Below are 17,702 nucleotides of genomic sequence, written 5' to 3'. Positions count from 1 at the left end.
GACAAAATGAGGTTTATACTAGGACACAGCTACTTGAAAACTAATTCACATGGGGGTTTGCCGCAGACATTCTCTTCTGAAAAGAGATTACATCCTTTCCAGGATGTTTTACATAGGGTTTGTTACAGCTCTGAGTATTTCAACTCTAAACGCAGCTCTTCCTGTGTTTTATTTAAACTAACTGGACATTCATGTATGTACAACACAAAATCAATCAGAGCATAAACTGTCACAGAATATTTTGATCCATCCTTATTCTTTTTTTTGTTTGTTTTTGTTTTTGTTTTTTGGTATATCGGATACTGGTATGTATATTCATTTATTATTTTTTTTAATTGCAAAGCAAGTGAACTCAAGGCTCTCATTCATGACACTTAATGGACAGCTGTGCACACTTCTGCTTCCTGTTTCAAGACAACACCTTTATCAAGTCTTCGGATATAAATCAAAAGGGAATCAGAATTCCTATCAATTGCTATAAAATTTACTATAATGAAAACTATGAAAAATATTTCTGGTTGCCAATTCAGAACAAATGGTTCAACAAAAAACTGAGTTTAAAGCAGAGCCTCATTGGTTCCATTTGTGTTCTCCAGGGTGTGCAGAGCCGCAGCACACCACAGCCTTTCCTCCCACATCTGTCTCATCATACAGCTTGCAAACCCTCCATCCTCTGCTGGGCTCCTGCAGCACACTGCTCAGCAGCTCCCAGCAGGAAGGCTGTCCCACCTTTTCCTTCATTCCTTACTCCCATACCAGGGAAGCCAAACCAGAACTGAACGGAAAGGCATACTAGCTCACCTTCCTGCAGGCAGCTAAAAGTAAGCAAAGCATCATGACAGGTTGCGTGAAGGCAAGCCATGAGAAAATATTTTAAATAAAGTGTGAAAATCTATGGAATTGTTTCAACTGCTCCTGTACTGTATGGATAGTAGCAAAAATGCAACTTGCAATTTTTTTTTTTTTTTTTTCATTTAGAATCAAAAAAAGTCCAAACTATTTTGGTAGGAAAGCCTGGGAACCATGAGGATTAAACAACTGAATAATTTCTGAAGCCCATCTTCAGTGTGTTAGTGACCTGTTGATGCTGTTTTACAAATGTAAACATCATTCCTTAATTATGAAGAAGGCACTTAATGTAATATAACTACTCTAATTCAATGCATTTCTGGAGATGTGTACCCCTTTATATCAAAACCATACTCATATTACTACTCTGCACACGTAATACAAAAGATCATGACTGATGAGTATTTCCAAGTGAAACGTAAACATAAATAAATAAATAAAGTGAGGAAAAAGAAGAGCCAAAAAAAAAAATCTTAATACAGAAAAGAATACATGGAAAAAAGTTTTTTCTTACTGTGCTGAAACACTTAGTCAACAGAAGAAAAAATATGATAGTATTTCATGAGATATCAATACCTAGTGGGCTAGAAAAATAATTCATAGTTTCTTATAAAGTTTGCATTGATCCCTATGTGTTTCAATTACATTTTTGCCTTAGTGAGGTAAATTTAAACCAACATTTATCCCTACATGTTAGAAATAGCTAGAGAAACATAAGATGGGCAATAGTAGAAACATCTGGTAAGGAGGGCAGCACTGAAATGAAAAGTACGAACTGATACTATATTGATTTTTCATTAAAATGTCAGTTGTATTTGTTCTTTCAAAAAAAAAAAAGAAGTTATATGTACGTCTCAACACTCTTTCAATGCAATATTCTCTATAGGAAACAGAACAACATAAAAGCGATCTACAGAAACATTTCCTGGGAGAAGCAGACACAAATGCTTCATCCTTAAAAATCTAATAGGAAAAATTAAATTTAGGTACACTGAATGTAGATAACACAAGCAGGTACTACATTTTATGTGTAATAGTCCCTAGTCACAGGGTTTGCTTTAACTATCTCAGCACCATCAGAAAGGAGACTGTGAGAAATCTAGGACAGCTACAGAACAGGTAAACTACTAACAAGCTGAAGTCCACAAAATTACACATTAGTGCATATACACAGATGATATCAGAATGAATTTTTTTTTGGAGGAGGAGGGGGCTATTTTGCCTTTTTTTTTTCTTTTCATGCAGAAGTTCCCAAAGGGATGAAGCATGATGGAAGAAATTTGTTAAAGCTTGGAGACAGAAACATGAAAAATATGTCATACTGTAATGTTTTTTTTTTTTTTTTTTTTTTTGAGGTCAACGAAACAATAACCCTTTAAAATATTTTAATGACTGAGCAGTTATCTAGCAATGATTGCTCAACACTTTGCATGATTAGTGATCCTAATTTAATACTTTATCATGACACTCTTAATACAAATGCCAATATATTTTCATTAGAGTAAACATACTCTAAAATCATTGCTGTAACAAATAAATGTTCACCAAGCTGTGGTTATCCTGAAGGGAGTTGTGAGTTATCTATATATTTTACATGGAATGAATTACCAATGCTCAATGAGCTATTTTTGGAGTTAAACCTTTTAAGACTTTTTTTTAGGAGCATTTAGCTCTACATGTTCGCAACATGCATGCACACAGAAGTCCAGGGCAGCATACAATCTTTGGATAAAGAACAATTTCCACATTCTATGGCAGTTCAACTGAAGCTCCCCTTGTTAAGGAACCAAGCCTTGTAATTTTTTAAATATGCATAAATTTGAGAAAGATTAACTGACTTAGTTAGCATACCAAAATGAAGCATGGATACAAACAGGGCATGAACCAGGGAAGGGTACAAATCTCACACCCTCAAAAGAAATACCAAAACAGTCACCAAAATCAAAAGCCAATGTTGGATGTTTTTGTAGTATCACAGTTAATGTAGAGAAGGCTGAGAGAATAAATATTTTTTTCTTCTCAATAACATAAAAAAAAATCCACCAAGCCACTTAAGATTAGGATAATTTTTTGACAAATATTTTAAGTTCAGTAAACTGATATTCCCAGATAAACTCTCATTCACGTTAGGTGAAAATAAATGCAGAGGAAAATAATTTTTAGGAAAAACAAGAAGAAAATAAAGCACAGGGTATCAATTTTAGCTTCTGAGAAGATATCTACTGTTTCCATGTTTCTTGTAAGGCTTTCAGCTCATTTTTCTTTAACTGTCCTTCATTAGAATCACATTTCCAGTTAGAATAAATAAATTAACAAGCAAAACAGAGCCTGAAACAGTTTGTGAGTTCCTGAACCACAGAATGTCACTAAACCATATCCATAAATGCTGCCTGATGTTATATTCTTCTCTCTCTTCAGTTATCAAATCTTGAAGAAACACATTTATATTTGATAGTTTCTGTTCTCTTTTTTTGAAGGTAAACCAATTGCCACACATAAAACCAGAAATGCTACTAGAAATTGCTCTCTTCTCAAAACCAAACAGTTACAAATTTCAGAAAAGAACAGAAGACTGCTCTGCCTTAGCAAGATGCTTATCGGTACCAAGCTGGTTCTAGTTATAATTATTTGTCAATAACATAAATAGTTTATATTCCATAACACTAATGTGATGAAATTTCTTTTCAAAACAGCCAAAACTGCTCTACTGGAATGTACCTAAACACAACACTATGAAGTAACAGAAAATGAAAGCTCTGCTCTCTCCATGGTAGATGCTCCTTTGTTCCATCCCAGCCTCACTGCTAACAAAGCAGCTAAGAAGCACAGCTTCAGTTCTGCGTGTTAAAATGCCACCATGTCAGCTGTCCTTCTACTTGCACATTATTGCCAAACTCTCTAGACTATGCCTCAACATTTCTTTCAGTACTTTATGTGAATCTTGCCAGTTTGAGTTGTTACATCTGCTCTGTGCTACGCATTGCACAATCATCATTTTGGGTCTATAACAATTTCATCCAGGATACTTCAGGCAAGGTTCAGTCAAGGGCCACTGATTCTGGCCCTGCTCTGATGGACATAACCATCAAAAAAAAAAAAAAAATTGTAGACAAACCCATAGGAAGCTCTTCTATTCTAGCATCTCAATAAATTCAATTACAACTAACAGGGAAAAAAAAAAAAAAAAAGCCTCAACCCAAACTATAATCTTTCATCTTTTCCCCATGGCATTAGATCTGTTGGAGATTCATCACCCACCCAAATCTTGTATACTTCTTCACAGTTGGTTTGAGATGTGGTTTGTAGATGAAAAACAATTAAAAGCTTTATTAAAAAATGGCACAAAGTCTAATCCCAGGAGCATCCTAGGAATACAACGCAAAGTTAATAATGAAAAACAACTGCATACAGAAAAAAAAAAAAAAAAAAAGGGGGAACTTAAGTAAGCTTAAAAACCTGCCTCCCAGTGTTCTAGTGTTCTTTGTATGAAATTGTAACAAGGGCTTCTCAATCAAATTCAAACAAAATTTGTAAATAAAGACAGCAGGTAGGAAAATGAAGGAAAACTAGTCCTTTGAAAGATGTTCTTTCTTTAACAATTTGCAGCAATTATTTATTATTACATTACTGAAAGAACAAAACCAGAAAATGTTCTGTAGTGGAAAATACTGACAACTACCAAGAGTTACACTTTTTCAGATGAAATACTTGGTGTAATTTTAATAACCTTGTTATTGATTTGACCATCAAATTTAAGATCAAAGTTTATTCAGATCAAAGTTTATAATAATTGAGCTGTGAACATGCCAAGAATACTTCCTAAAGTGCAGCCAGATAACTATTTACAGCACAGTTCAGCAGGTGAGTAGAGTCTTGGGAGAGAAACCAAAGCTTGCTTTTCAGTCAGAGTAATTTTCTTCACTGGCTCCTTTGTTAGAAGCCAAGGTTGTGCATGTGGGAGCACTCAGTAACAGATTACCAAACTTTAAAAACATTATCCACGTATCTTCCTGTGACTTCCCAATATTGGGGTTCATTTCAGGAGTGAAAAAGGGATTTCCTTTTCAGGCAACCTGTGAGGCTACAGATGCTTTGAAAACTTCTGAAAAGTTTGGGCTGTTTCGGGGGGAAAATGAAAGAATAAAAAATAAAATAAAATAAAATAAAATAAAATAAAATAAAATAAAATAAAATAAAATAAAATAAAATAAAATAAAATAAAATAAAATAAAATAAAATAAAATAAAATAAAATAAAATAAAATAAAATATTTATTAGCTTGAAGTGTGTTTAGGTAATATTCTGGCATGGGTGGTAATTCTGCTGCAGTCAGAAACCAGAGTTCGGGGTTTGCTTCTTTTGTAGTTCATTTAGCAGAGAAGGTAAAGAAACCAACAGAGAATATTTTATGGTGTCCATCAGTTCCCTATTATTTTCTGTGCTTGAAAACAATATCATGTAACATGGTGATGAATGCAATGATGTGGAAACAGGCCTCGGTCTCACTATTTCATTGCAAATAGCTTTGCATGTGCTTGCCATAACCAGAAAAGCAGTGTAGATATCAGAGGCCAACGCTGACTTTAGAGGAATATTTGCTACCATCAGAAACACATGGATTTTTAGACAGGCCAAGAACATCCTTAAAATTTGGCTGTTTCCCCCCACACACCCCTCAAGATCAGGGCAGGATCTTGAAGGGGAAAAATGGTTTCTTTTCAGAAAACACAGCAGCAGATTTTATTTCTTATTCTATTCTCCTCAATTACAAGTACTTTGAAGAAAATTCTATCATTAAAATTGCTGTTGCTGTGCTTCAGACACATTGAAAATTATTAAGCCTGTTATCTTGATATAAGAAGAGATCCTACTTCTCGTGGCTTAAGACAAATATTAATCTTGCAATTAATGTCATATCAAAACCAGACTGCTCTAGGACTAGTATCAAATTCCCCTCCAACTTACTGGGCAATGCTCAGTCACAGTGATGCATCAACACAACCAAAGCGTAAATTATAAATAAAGAAAAAATAAATTAAAAGCTTAAAATATGCAATTATTGTAAATAACTTCAATTATTCTCTTTTATTTATTCAAGACTTGCAGATTTTTGGGTTGATCATTGTTAGAGAGTTAGTTGTTTTTTTGAATCAACAAAGATCTTGGTTGGCAAAGAGCTGAACAGACAAATGAAACTGTAAATGGATTAGTTATGATAAAGTACATGAACCTCACATGTAGCATGACGGTGGTTAGGACAATTCTGGTGTAATTAGATGCATTTCTAACTAACTAGGTTAACACTACAACACCCTATTTAGTTACAGCATCTGGAGATTACCATGGAAGGAAGGCCACAGATGAAGAGGTAACATTCTACTGCATTCTACTGGGCTCAAAGGTGCACAAAGCCAATAAATCAAAAAAAAAAAAAAATTACTGATTTTGTTGCTATCACATTATGCCTAACACAAAGCAGAAAGGAATCGTGCTAAATATGTTTTTCTTCTGTTCTTTTAATTTCGTAAGTCCCGGCCACCAAGGAATCAGTTCCACTCCAGGTGCAACCTGAGGTGGTTCCAAGGCTATTTAAAATTTGATGTGCCTGCACTGAGTACTGCAGTGCCCAGCTCCTTCAGCCACCTCTCCTGCACCTCATGGCCAAGGGAAAGATTCTTCACCATTTCACACCAATCATGTATTTATCCAAGGTTAGATAACGCTTTCAGAAATACCTTTACATAGCTTTTTAACTAACTCCACTTGCAATATGAAAGCTCCATTGTAATTTTTTGTTTTCACAACTGATAATTCACAACTGATACATTGCTCCCTTCCCCATAATTTAAAAAATTCATATTTTTTTCTTTGTGAAACACCTTCCGAAATCAAGGAAAGCTGGTCTGTGTGTGTACACAAATGCACATATATAAATAAGCATCTGTGCACACATCTCTCTCTCCCTCCCTAAGTACAGTGTCATTAGAAGCCTGTAAGTATCACCACGATTCTTAGTCCTGTCCCCTACACTGATATCATGAAATTAAAACATCTAATTCTCACATGTAACCCTCCACAGGTCACTCTTTCCAGCTGACTTCATCGTGCTCCTCCTAGTGCCAGGATATCTTGCTGCATTTGAGTACTGTGTAAACTTACACAATGTCTGAGCAAAAACACTTTGCCCTTTGCTCTGACAGCTCTCAACACCATTGCTGGATGCTTTGCAGATATTGTTGAAAGAAGATTTGGGATAACTGTTGCCATGTGAGTTCACTGAATGCAAAATTCTCTATTGGTAGGATTCATCTTGCCTAACTTCAGCTATTTCAAAGTTAATCACCTCTCTACACAAGTTAACTAAATGTCCTCCATATGTAGAGACAGAAAACTCTGAAGAGCAGCTCATCCCATTCTAAAATAGTTAGTAAGATACTGGGAAGGGAGAACTTTGGAGCTTTTCCTTCACTCTTTTCTTTAATAGATGTGTAGCTGTATACAGCTGATGTTAAGGGAGATGAATCCTACATCGTATGTGCAACATAAATGGGTTAAAGAAACACGGAAATATTCCCATGCCTACTGAACAGGGGAAGGAGCCTTGGGGTAACACCTTGTCGTGACAGCTGTCTGGGGACTAGGAACCATGCTGAGGTGTTTCTATGCTATGCACGTGCAGAAGTGTCACGCAAATCCAACTGGCTGCTCTGTTCCCTCCTTTGGCTTCTCTCCTCACTTCTGCACTGAAGCTCAAACCCCCAGGTTAATTCCAATTCAACTTGCAATCTGTGGTCAACTTCAACAAAATCAGTTATCATATACTGTCTTTCAGTTGCCAATCAGACACTGACACAACAACAACAAAACTGCAAGATTTATTACTCAAAACAAAGGACAATTTCAGAGTTTGCAGGAACTTATTTCCATTGCCTCACCCAACACTCAGTCACAACACACTGAGACTTATCTTCACTTTCAAACCCAGCTGTTCACAGAGTATTACTCACACTCTCTCAAGTCAATTTGACTGTTATTGACTTTCCAGAGGGTCAGGATTTCTGTTGCTGACAGATTAAATTAAATATTTTTTTAAAAAAGAATTTAAAATGAGAAATCGAATTTGAACAGGTTTTTTGTTTTGCTTTGTTTTGTTAAAAAAAAAAAAAAAAAAAAAAAAAAAAAAGTGAAGTACAATGAGAATGCTCTAAGCTAGATATTAAGTTTAGTGTTACTGGGAAGATGTAAAGAAAGCAGTAGTTCCTGAAGTAAGCACAGCAGGCAAGGTAAGTTTGAAACTGGGATACAGTGAGGATATCGTATCAAGTGTTCCACCTCTCCTACCAACTATCCTGAGAATTAAAACAAGTATTAGTATTGTTATATTTCTATAGTTTTAGAACAAGTACGTTATGCTAGAAGCTTCAAGCACTAGTGCGGATGACAAAGCCAAACTCACAAAAGCCAGGAAGTGCCAGAATGGAGGTGCCTTAGTTCAATGCCCAGTAACACTATGCTGTCGTTATTGATGTGATAGTGCATTGTCTTGTCCATATGATTTTGCTTGGTTAAAACACTGATACATACTGCCTATGACCTTTGCAGACCTCACAGAGTGATGGCAGTAGCCATCTGTTTCTATATGCACCAGCAATGGCCTTTGCAATCATTCACCTCAGGTTATGCAGGCACAGATTCAATTGCCCACTGAAATATACCCACAGTTTAATCCTGTTCCTTTCATATCTGGCCACGACCCAGACCTACTCCTATTTCTTTCCTTTCCCTCTTCCCACATCCTAAGTTCAGTATGCTCACATTATGTTCCCCCAAAACTGAGTTTTTTCCTACTATTCTCAACCTCTTCTCTAGCATTTACCAATTCTTCCTCCTCCTCCTTCATACCAGCCTTGGCTTCCACACTACCAAACATGCTCTTCTTCATGACCAGTCATTTCCAGGCCCTTAACAATAACTCAGTCCTAACTCTGCCAATTTACATCTCCATTTTTCCCTGTTCTCTGGTACAATTGCATTGCCCCACCTAGAACATCTTGTACCATGCATATTTTTAAACCCCAGCACATTTCAATCTAGTTTCCTCTGTCTCCTTATACCACTTCATTAACCTCCACTCTCTTCTCCTTGTTCCACTAACTTCTTCAGCCTCTCCTAAACCCATCAGACTCCTCTTGCTGCCAACCCTCCCATTTTCCAGTGTCCTCACCTGAACATAGACAAGAGAAGAGATCTCCCCCCTTAAGTCTCCTTAATCTCTTTTCTGTGTTTAGGAGGCACACAGACATACTGACATGCATCAGGGGGTAAGGACCTTGTTTCCACTGCCTTCTAGTGGCTTGAGCTAAAATAAACTAAAGGTCTGATCAACTATGTTCTTGTTCAACTATGTACTGAAAATCACAGTGCAAAGAATTTTCAGAAACTTTACTTACAGATAGCTATGTTCTGATAGGTTTCTAATGACCATATGTCTCTATGTGCAGATTTTCCAAATGATAAGTTGATCCAGCTGGAACAGATTTTCATAGAAAGCCTTGTGTCAAGGCCACATCCCTGCCAATTTCAAGGTTTGGTTCTCAAGCATAGAAGTGTTATAAAATCTTAATGAAAAGAACATCAGAATTATTTTAGAAAGAGTAAACCAAGGTATTCTGCCTAATTTCTTTCCTGGAAACAGCTGAAGTGCAAAGATAAAATTCCAAGCTTTTTTTTTTTTTTTTTTTTTTTTTTTTTTTATCCCCTGAAAGCAAGTTATTTCTTCACAGAGCAAAGACCATACTTCTTCACTCTGAATACTTGACTGGCACTGAATATGCTAGCATTAATTACAAAAGCAACTTTCAGACTAAGAGATAATGTAGTCTTTTCATAATTTTGTATACTCTGGCAGCTTTAGTAAGAAAAAAAAAAAAGGCTGCATTTGTGACTCTGGTCACAAATTTATTGAGCTGATTAATCCTGTGATCTTCTGCCCACGCTTGGTAACTAGCAGTTGGTACCATGTACCTAGAAAGACTTTCTCATATGCTATGAATTAATGCTGAAGTCACAGAAAAATATAGGGGGAATGCTTTTTCTAAAATGATACTTATATACAGATTTAAAAGCCTATATGTATATGCATGCACACACAACAACTGCTTCCTAGGCATACCTTTTTTTCTTTTTAAGTAGTTCTTTTTGCAATAGTTTCGTTTTACTTTCTTGAGAACAGTATTAAACTGTCCTTGTAATTAAATGAACATTTGCAAATTCCCAAACCCAAAGAAAATGCTGTATTGCAAAGTCAAAATCTTATCTGCTTTACTTTATTAAGGGAATTAGTTCAATTCCAGGGGGTTCTTTGTTTTTTATTAAGAAAAGTCTTGTAACTCTTACTCTCCTAGTAACTAAAAGATTGCTATACTTTCACTTCCTAATTAGTTTTTATCAACTGTTTAGCATTTAATTATCATATAGTTTTATTTGCAAAATGAAGTAAAACATGCAACAGCACTTCATTTCCATTGTCTGACACATGTCAAGATTTTGCTGTGACCCACGGAATTAATCTCATATTTCCATTTTTCTTAATACTTTTCCTCCTGATGTTCCAAGTATTTATAAATGCATTTGGGGAGCAATATTAGTCTTCACATAGCTAATTAACATGCAGATTGTGACAAGACTGTAACCAAACAAAAAACAAAGCAAACAAAAAAATCACCTTACATTTGCAGATGCAGTGAGTAAATTGTAATAATAGCTTTCCACTTAATTTGGATTATAGGACAGTAGCACAGCACCACCCCAACACTGCAGGCAAGGGTTCCCCCATCAGCTGAATGACTCCCTCACATGCCACCACCACAGGCTTTCCACCACATAGGTATCTACAACCAGCAACTCTGCTCCAGCCTTCAAACCCAATACAAGGACAAAAACATCAAAATCATTATCATTACAAGCATTTTTAACTCCCACACAACTGTGATCCTGAGAAAGACCTTTTCCCCAACAAACAATGAAGCCCTAAAGGCCAGTAAGTGCTGATGCTCCTGATCTTCTGTCTTTCCAATCTAACCTACACGTGACAAACAATAACAAAAATAAGGCACGCAAAAAAGGGAAATTGCCAATTAGCTCTCTGCTTCCAATACACAGGTATATTTCCCATGTGTTAAACCCTTATTCTGTGAACCTGTCTACACTTCGCAGGCTGAAGCCTCTGCGGACACCTTGATTTTGTGCACTGCAATAAATCTGTAACGTACATTGGCAATAATTTGGCCACAGCCAGATATGAGAATGGGCAACATTTCCTCTGGCTCAGTGTTTGTATGGTGATGGCATGAGACTGCCTGAGGTAAACATGCAGGGCCAGTCTTAGGTGTCACCTCCATGTGACCCCACTGATGCCAGTGAAAGAGTTTTATGATAAATGACATCTGTTATTACATCTGTTGGGCAATCTCTCTTGAAGACTTCTGTTTTATACTGGACTTTTAAATTTACTCTTTCATGCCCTTTTAACAGTTACAACCCATTCAATAGTAATAAAAAGAATAATAAATTGATTTACAATATCTGCCATAAGTACGTAACACTTTTGACATTTTTTACAACAGAAAACGTAATTGTTTTTTTGTGCATCAGGATACAAGGATGAGTCAAATATGACTAAGTAATTAGGCTTTCATCATAGACTGTAGGAAAAAAACAACAACATTGAATTAAATGATAAAAAACACTTCTATGTAACACTAAAATGTTCCAGAACGAGCTCTCAACAACTGTTTTTTTTTTACTGTTTCTGATACATGACAATCCAAATGAGCTATAAGACCTCAGTTACACAAGCAATAATAACTAGTAATTAAAATTAAAAAAAAAAAAAGACAGAGTAATGACTTCTTACATCAGAAAATTTATCTATTGTTTACTGTAACTATTGGTAGAAGATCTGAAACAAGAATTGATTGAGAAGCCTTGGGAGAAAGATTCAGTATAATATGATAGTTCTTCATGTTCAAAGTACTCTACAAGCAGTACCTGAGTTTCATTACACACATCAGTGCTCTAAGTAAAAAATGAGTAAGATACAGCATTGCAGTAAAATTACTCGCCCAGCAGAAGCTTTTTGAGTAGCTGAGATCACAATTCATATTGATTTTAATAGATGAACCTGATATGTTCCAATACCTACTGTCAATAAAATAATTTCTCTAAAAGGAGATATTTCCTTTTCACATTCAAAACAACATATGCAAGAGAGCAATAGTTTATATTGTCCCTTATCCTTGTATGCAAGAAATTCATTTAAAGACCTTGGAAATGTGAGCTCTCGTCAAAAATCTGTTTGCAAATTGCACGCTGGCAATGTCTTTATCTGACTGCTCAGATATGAGCCAGACTGCTCAAGTACGATCAAATAACTTCTATCTGAACGCTTACACTTTCTTACCACTGCAAACAATCAAACAATTCATAAAAGTTCAGCTTCATCTTACCCTTTAGAAAAGGAAAGCAGCTTTGCAGATATGAGAGAAAGGTTTCTCCCCACTTAAAGCTGACCCACATTTTAGACAAATTCAATTTAAAGGTCATGCTTCATGTTCTTCTCCAAAACAAGTCTTCATTAGCACACATGGAGGTTCACGATCTCTCTCAGCTACTCCAGGGAGCATGAAGGTACAGTTTGTTCAACTTAATGACCTTACTTCTCACAGTATGGTAAATTATGTCTTTTTGCATGATCCCTCTTAGTGTCCCAAAATCTTTGCATCTGACTATGCACAGCTAGCTACCAATAAGCAAAGAACCGTTACCATTACTTAGGTGAAATGACAAGACTGTGCACTGTGTCATTACAGTTTGTCAAACGTGTAGCAAATCTGAATTATACCACAGCTACCACAAAGACCTGAAATGTAGAGTTGTCTATGGCAAGTGCCATTCTTGGTGTTTATCATCAACACTGATAAAAATAATGAGAAATAAGATTTTAAGAACCCTCTAAATTTTCCTCTGGCTTAGTTCCACCATACAGCAATTCATATCCTAGTTTCTATTAGACAAAACTTCATATTTTTTCAAATTTTCCCCCAGACTTGCAGATTTTTCAACTTTATAATTATTCAGTATTCCTGTAAAATCATTTCCTATTTACAAAAAAGACTAAAACAAGATTTTTAGCTTAGTGATATGGTTTAGTGGAGGACTTGTTAGTGTTAGGTGAGAGGTTGGACTCGGTGATCTTGAGGTCTCTTCCAACCTAGAAATTCTGTGTGATTCTGTGATTTTGTTTCAATCTCCCTTCTCACAGTGCTGTTAAACAAAGAGTACACGTCTGGAATTTTTCTAAACTTAGAGATAGAAATAAATAAAGAATGTAATGGAATTCAATTACTTGATGACACGAAAAAACAACTGAAGTCTGACCATCACACAACAGACTTAGCCCTGGAGTTCTTTCTCTACATCTACACTATTACCAGATGCAATATAGTGTGTGTATAAACTTCATGTTTACAACAATCTACAGCATAATTTCATGTCTTTGAGGGATAGATTTTTCATGACACAAATCAGTAAGTGTACAAAAGTTTATCAATTTATAAACTCCAAATATTCCAAAATTCTTAATTCCAAATTCATATTTTTTCCTAAATATGAATAAATAAATATTGTTTTCCTAAACTCTTTTTTTCTATATGATAAGCATCTTGTGTCTGGAACAAGATGGAAGTTTCTGGAAGAGTAACAAGAGTAACAAGAATTTTTAATAAAGGTAAGTACCATTTTCAAGGCACTATCTGCATATTATTTGATATGATACATGTACATATGATTTCTATATGCATATATATAATATATAGAAACCACGTATACCATGCATGTATACAGGATGCATATATAAAATGGACAGATTTATAAGAGATTTATAAGAGAAAAGCTCAGTCTACTAGTAGTTCCCACTCTTCTCTCTGGTTCTGTATAATCTTCAACTTGCTTATGAGCAGTTTGCCTACCACACTCCTGAACTGGAAGTGTTACACTGGTAAATTTGTCACTAAGTTTTTTACTTCTCTTCACTTATAACTCAGTAACATAAGGTCATTAACAAATGTTGGCATGCTACTAACTCTCCTAAGCTTCCTAGACTACTCTGATATTTCCTGACCTAACGGGAAGAAATCCTTGCTTTAGTTTAGGTGTAACAGAGCTCACCCTCCCCATAAAAATAGATAAATAAATAAATAAATAAATATTCACACAGCCATACAGCCTGCCTGCCCTGAGAGCAGACTGGCACCTTTACAGCATTTGACTCTCAGTGAAGAGGTGCCAAGATGATGCCATCTGAACAGGGAGGGTTTTTCCAAGTTTTGTTCTTCCTTGATCAGTTAGAGACACAGCTTTTTGCATTCAAAGCCCACCCATCCAAACTTACAGCAAAGCTGCTCAAGTGGAGTGAAAAGAGGAGGGTTTGGTGCAGGCGGGTGGGTGAGCTGACTGGGGCCTCAAGGAGCCAGTGAGCGGTAGAGACATTAGACATTTGCCCACAGCTGCAATTGCTGCACAAATGCTGTATATATCATAATAGCACTAACTTGACTGCTCTCAAAAGCATGCTGCAAGGTTTACTTGTAACCATAAAGACAACAATGGTCTCACATCAAATTCTAGTTACTTTCTAGTCAATGGTTTTAGTATTTTAGCTTTCTGTATATCTATCTACATACAATGGTTACAAAGGTAGTTAAATATGATTGCTAGTGTTGAATCTTTCTAAAATTATTTTTTTTCTACTTGATACCCTCCCAAATCAGCGGAGGAAACACACACACACACCACTCAAGAGAACTACTGATTATTTAAAACACAAAATGTCTAACAATTTTTTTTTTTGCAGGTCTTCAGCAAAGGCAATCTCTTATCATCAGACATTTTTATACTAATTTGTAAGGAAGCAAGCTGTGCTTCCTGGGATCTACCTGAACACTCGTAGAGGAAAATCAAACCTTGCACCATGAATGTTTGTCTACTAGGTGCATTATTTCTATGCATTTAACTGTATTGATTGATGAATGCAGCAACCTACTGATCTAACATGCCAGACCATAATAACATCTCCAAAACCAAAATTCTTAAAGCACCGAATCTGAGATGTAAGTAGTTTTGCTCATTAGCAGTCTACTTGTGAAGTGCTCTTTCCCCATCACTGCTCTCTTTCAAGCCTAATAATTTAACATTCCACTGTCAAAATACAACTATAGCTATGTCATCCTTAAATTTTCAAATATATTTTTTCCTCTGTCTACTCAACAAGTAATTTTTATTATTCAGGGTAGGAATAAATTATGGTTGACATACATAACATTTTCTAGAAATGAAACAGTACAGAATTTGGGGGACAAAGACTGCCACCTTTTGGCTATAGTCTATAATAAAAAGTCTGTTTTCTTATGCAAATTAATAATGCTCTAATAAATATTTTATTGTATTATTTTAGTGACTTATATCCAGAAAAAAATAATAATAATAATACAGGGTTCAACTGAAGGCAACCAAAAAAAAGGTACCTTCAGAACTGCTATATATATAGTGCAAGGTATCTTCATGTAAATCTGAGAAATCAGAACTTGATTTTTTTTGTGTTTTTTTTTTTTCTGATGGTCACTATGATATTCCTAGCACAGAATGTTGAATATTGCACAAAGAAATCTCATTTCTTTAAAGAAGGAAGACACTTTTTTTTTTTTTTAATGTACAAGGATTTTTTATTTTTTTAATGTATAAGGATTGTCTTTTCTGTGTAGCACTGATTTAACCTTTGAGTAGTTCTGCTCTATTCATGAGGTCCAAAGAACTAATAGATATCATAATGCAAGTAATATATTGCCAGCCCTAGCTGGTATTTCCCATATTTTCAGTGCTTGATCTTGGAAACAATTTCTTCTTTTAATCCAAGTATTTGGGTTATATTTTTATAGCTGACAAAGGGGTAAAAAAAAAAAAATAAAAAAAAAAAATTACATCCACAGTTCCAACAGAAAGACCTTTACATCACTGTTTTGCCATTGGAGCAAAGTAACCATAACAGCAGAAGGCTGGATAAGCATCAGAAAGGGAGAGGACAAACTGGATTTCCTAGCAAATGGATTTCCTAGGCATTTGCTGATGGCATAGGAATGATCAGGAGTGAGTTCTCACTAGAATTGTTTAATCGTGCTTAAAGACATGCCCAAGAATGTCCAGATGTATCCAGAAATCACATTAGTACCAAAGCTAAGCATACCCTTTACTGCCTATGGGCAAAGATAAAAATAATAAATAAATAAAAATTAATATCTGGATCCAAAAGGGCTTCAAGGAACCACCTTAACTCATGACTTCTACCTTGACAAAGCAAGGAAAAAGGTTATAGAATCTATAGAAGTCTTTAGAATAGAATCACCTCCTTTACAGGCAACTTAAACATGGATAGAAACATGCACCATATGTGTAAGAAACATGATTAGAGGTGCAAAAGAGATAAGAAATACAGACGGCAAAGAAGGGTCCAGAACAAGTGACAAGGAGAGGGCTTGAGAAAACTTTTGAAAGCTTGTAACTCAGAGTGAAAAGCCAGAACACGTGCATAGGCAGAAAAGATGGACTAAAAGTACTAATAAAGCAAGACTAATTTGTAAGGATGTCAATATGTAATTAAATCACATTAATAAGTTAAAGAATGAACACAGAAATGCAGACACATTTATCTTTAAAACAAATGCAATAATAGGAAGATCAAAAGAGCATTTTATTGAGCTTCTCAATGCTAAAATACACAAAAGCAAACAACAATCAGCCTTCTTCCAGACAGCAGAGCCATTTGTAGAAGAATAAAATTCTGAAGAGCTTCAAGAGGCAATTGGAATACCGAGGAGTTACAAAAGCACCAGGTGTGAGTAATCTTGCCAGTGAATTATCAAGAACAACAGGGGAGAAGGAAACCAAATACATTATGGGACTATTTGATTGGTTTGAGTTTGAGGAAAATTTTCAAGCATTAAGAAATATATATGCCATTTTAAAATTAAAAATATTAAAATTTACTCAATTTACAGGGAAGCAAACTGACAATGCTGCATTGAAAATCAGTTACATTGTACCAGCAAGTTGTTAAATTTGTGTATTTCTTATACAAATGATAGAGAGGGTTCTTTTTACTTATGTAAAAACTAATAAGCTATGAAACCCAGGAACTTGAACAGAGCTCTACAGCTGATTGTAAAAACCAAAACATCCTCATAATTAATAGCCAGCTCTAAGTTGAGTTGTATTGAAAACAAGTGAGCAACTTCATGCCATATGGAATTTCATTGATTTCATTGAATTTCAGTGGCATAATTCCACTTTTAATAGTGGGAGTTATGAAAGTAGATGAAGTATAGCAAAGCACAGCAGGGCCTACTACCTGTTTGGCACCATAGCCATTCTGCACAGATGGAAGAGGGATATGGTACAGGCTTCCACATCATGCAATCCTTTGGAGCAGTATGACAGTACGTACTGCTTTAAGAGTATTTTGCTACTGTCTGCAGGACTTCCATGTGGGTATTGCCATGTTCCCAATGCAGACATTACACCACTTCCTGAAGAACACACCATTTACTGTCCTTTCAAACTCGTGTCCTGTTGACCAAGCTTAATGTCTTTTAATATCCTTCCCTGGGTAGCATTTATCTGACTGAGAAAGTCAAGAGAAACATTTTAGGACTCTTAGATATAAAGGCTAGGCATAGGGGTGTAGGACAGTATCAGTTTCTTGGCAGCCTGAACATTGATTTTTTTATTATTATTTGTACATG

At 35.6% G+C, this 17,702-nt stretch overlaps 1 protein-coding gene across 1 annotated transcript in view; it reads right to left on the bottom strand.

Moving 5' to 3' along the window:
* The window catches only part of CACNA2D3 (calcium voltage-gated channel auxiliary subunit alpha2delta 3), a 463,161-nt gene that overhangs the window by 327,698 nt on the left and 117,761 nt on the right, over window positions 1-17,702 (bottom strand). The window lies entirely within an intron of this gene.

The sequence above is a fragment of the Aythya marila genome (assembly GCF_965140915.1).
Source record: "Aythya marila genome assembly, chromosome: 10".
NCBI classification, from domain to species: Eukaryota; Metazoa; Chordata; class Aves; order Anseriformes; family Anatidae; genus Aythya; species Aythya marila.
Note: the sequence above shows the minus strand (reverse complement) of the source record. Positions and strands in the feature narration are given on the sequence as shown.